Raw genomic sequence first — 3,650 nt, forward strand, 5'->3', positions numbered from 1 at the left:
CAGTGGCACATGTGCAGGCGTTTTACATAGGTAAATTGTGCATCTCAGGGTTTGGTGTACAGATTATTTTGCCACCCAGCTAATAAGCACAGTGCCCTATGGGCAGCTTTTTGACCCTCACCCTCCTCCCACTCGCCACACTCAAGTAGGCCCAGGTGTCTATTGTTCGCTTCTTTGTGTCCATGTGCACTTAATGTTTAGATCTCACTTATGAGTGATAACGTGTGGCATTTGTTCTTCTTCTTCTTCTTCTTCTTCTTTTTTTATTTTTGAGACAGAGTCTCACTCTGGGCAAAAGCCCAGGCTGAATGCAGTAGTGCATGATCTTGGCTCACTGCAATATCTGCTTCCCAGGTGAAAGCAATTCTGCCTCAGCCTCCCAAGTGGCTGGGATTACAGGCTCCTGCCACTATGCCCGGCTAATTTTGGTATTTTTAGTTGAGACAGGGTTCACCATGTTGGCCAGGCTGGTCTCAAACTCCTGACCTTAAGGAATCCACCTGCCTCGGCCTTCTAAAGTTCTGGGATTGCAGGTGTAAGCCAGCACGCCTGGCTGGCATTCAGTTTTCTGTTGTTGCATTAGTTCGTTTAGAATAATGGTCTCCGGCTCCATCCTTGCTGTGAAAGATATGATCTTTTTATGGCTGTGTAGTATTCCACGGTGTATATGTACATTTTCTCTATGCAATCCACTGCTGTTGGGCATTGAGGTTGTTTCCATGTCTCAGAAAACGTATTATGAACCCTCCAATGTATACCAAGAATTCAGAAGCTCGAATCTCTATCCTCTTTGCACATAACAAGTCCTCCTCCTTGACCGGTACTCTCTAGTTAAGAACTGCTTTCAAAGAACTAGAGGGAAATTCATGCTAAACAAGGACCTGGCACATACCAACAGATGATAAATGATTGTTGAATGAACAAATTGTATTTCTGCGTATGATCCACAAACATTTCCTCTCAGTTGACATGAAAAAGGATTGATAATAATGATACACAACACTGTGTGTTAATTATTAGGGAACACAGACGCTTCCTAGCCACACTCAGAAACATTTGGAGGTACACGTACTGAAACATCACAATATGTACAATTATTATGTACAAATACAATTATGTACAATTATGTAAATTATGTACAATTATTATGAGTCTTTTTTTAAAAAAAATATAGGGTCTCACTCTGTCATCCAGGCTGGAGTGCAGTGGTGAAATCATAGCTTTGTAACCTCAAACTGTTGGGCTTAATAGATCCTCCTTCCTAAGCCTCTCAACGTGTTGGAATTAGAGACTTACACTACCACGCCTGGCCAAAAATAATAATGTTTAAAAAAGAGAAACATCTGAAGAGGAAAAATTAAAATGAAACCACATTATCATGCCATGGCAATGCTCAGCAGTGTTCTGCCGTACACAATTCCTGCTTGTCCAGTGTCGTGGCTCACACCTGTAATTCTAACGCTCTGGAGGGCAAGGTGGGAGGATCCCTTGAGCCAAGGAATTCGAGACCAGCCGAGGCAACACAAGAAGACACTGTCTCTATTAAAAATATATAGGAGCGCGCCGGGCGGCGGGGGAACAAAAGCGGGTGGACACGGGGACCGGAGCTGCGAAGGCTGAGCGGGGCTGCGTGCCTCCCGCCGAGCTCACCCCCTCACCCAGCAATGAAGGGCTGCCCCGCGCCTTCCTGCAGAGCCAGCGCACCCTGTTCCACATCCTGGATGACCGGCGACACAGCTCCTGCACCTGTGCGAGATCGAGTCCCGCTGGCAGGGTGCTGACGCGGCGCGAGCTGCCCCGCGGGATGCCCCAGAACCTGTGCCAGGTGGCCCCGGCCAGCAGCTACTTGATCTTCGAGCGCTTCGTGGCCAGCCTGTGCACCTCGCTGCTGAGGCTGACGGCGGCCCGGGCCCCAAGCGCGCCACGGCCCCAGAGGGGACCAGTCGCCACTGCAGCTCCTGGTGTCGGTGCTCCTCTACTAGCCGCGGACTGTCCTGGAGAGGAAGTCCCTGCCCCTGGGCGTGCGTGCTCTCAGGCCGGCCCCAGCGGCGCGGACCCGCAGCCCGGAGCAGCTGTGCACCCGGCTCCCCGTCCAGGCGGCGCCCTGCCCCGCGGGGCCTGAGCAGCCCCAGAGGGCGGCGCTGGAACGGAGCCCCAGTGTGGACGCAGGTGCAGCGGCCTGCCGTGCAGGCCCTGGAGGCGGACTCAGGGGATGCCCGGCGGCGCGGTGCCGGAGGGGAACGTCGGAGGCTCACCATCATCTGCGGAGTGGGCTGCGGCCTGCCGAAGCAGGTGAAGGAGCTGGAGCAGGAGGAGGTGCTGCTGCAGGGTTTGGAGATGATGGCACGGGGCAGCGACTGGTACCAGCAGCAGCAGCAGGAGTGCCGGAGCGCCAGCGCCTCCTGGGCCAGAGCAGAGGCTGCACCGACTTTGGGGCCGCGGGGAGCCCCCGCCCACTGGGGCGGCTAGTGCCAGAGGTACAGGAGGTGGCCCGGGGCCTGGGGGAGCTGCTGGCTGCGGCCTGTGCCAGCTGGGTCCTGCCCACTCCTCCTCCGGACCCCCTGCCCTGCCCTGACGTCCACCTCGCCCTGGGCTGGCAGCAGCAGACCATCCTCATGCCGAAGGAGCAGAACCGACTCCTCACCCTGGAGGCGACAGAGAAGGGTGAGCCATCACGCAGCCGGAGCAGGAGGAGTCACGCTCGTTAAGCAGCTGTTGAGGCCCGCGCCCTGAGCCAGCAGCACGGGGACCTCTAGACTCCACCTTCATCTAGCCCGCGTGAGGCCAGCGGGCCCTCCGGGCCGGCCTGGCACTCAGCCCTGCGAGAGCAGGCGCCCGTCGCACTCATCCTCTCTGTCTGGAGACCCCCGGCAGGCCCAGGCGCTGTCCCTGAGTGGGCGTCTTCCTGCCACCGTTGCCATCAGGCTCCCCAGGCCTGCCCCAGGCTGACCTCGCGCCGAGCCCTGGACTCGGTTTTGGCCCCTGGTGCTGATGTGGGCTGGGGTTCTCTTGAGTCCGCATGGCCTGCAGCTACTGCTGCCGCTGTCAGTGGACACGGGGGATCCCTCCACGAGTTAGCAGATCTGTGGCCGCCCCAGCAGTTTCCAGCGTTTCCAGCGGTGCTGCCCTGGGTCCCATCTCCAGGGAAAGGCGCTGCTCACGCCAGGCTGCACTTCCGACAATGGCCGGCAGAGGGCGCGGGCGGCTCCGATGTGGGTCTAAGGCCAGCTTTCCCCTCCCCAGGGCACCAGGACTAGGTGGCTGTCGCTTGGATGGGAGCAGACGGAGGGGGTGGGGATGGCCTCTAAGCAGGGTATGCTAGCCTGGCAGGGATGGTGGTCGGATTTCCAGTCCTGGCCAAGGCTGAGGGAGTCTGGCTGCAGCAGATGGGGGAGCTTGGCCTGCGTGTGCCTCCCGCAGGCCCCCCCACCCCGTCCTGGCCTTCCTCATCCTGGCCAGGACGCTGCCCCACGTTGAGTCCCACACAACAACCTGTGCGCCTGTCTCCCCAGGAGGCCCTGTCCCCAGACAGCCCCCAGGCACGTCATAGGCAGAGCCTGTCTTTCTGACCCCCACTCGGGATTCCTAAGGTCTGGGGTCCTGCTCATCCCCCTTTTTCCCCAAGCCCAGCCTGACTCCAAGTTTCAGAG

General features: G+C 57.8%; 1 pseudogene; it reads left to right on the forward strand.

Moving 5' to 3' along the window:
- The first annotated feature begins 1,556 nt into the window (after positions 1-1,556).
- LOC116547077 lies at positions 1,557-2,773 on the forward strand (annotated as a pseudogene).
- Positions 2,774-3,650: the final 877 nt, after the last annotated feature.

This window comes from Sapajus apella, unplaced genomic scaffold (assembly GCF_009761245.1).
Source record: "Sapajus apella isolate SASKATOON/1434 unplaced genomic scaffold, GSC_monkey_1.0 scaffold2021, whole genome shotgun sequence".
NCBI lineage: Eukaryota > Metazoa > Chordata > Mammalia > Primates > Cebidae > Sapajus > Sapajus apella.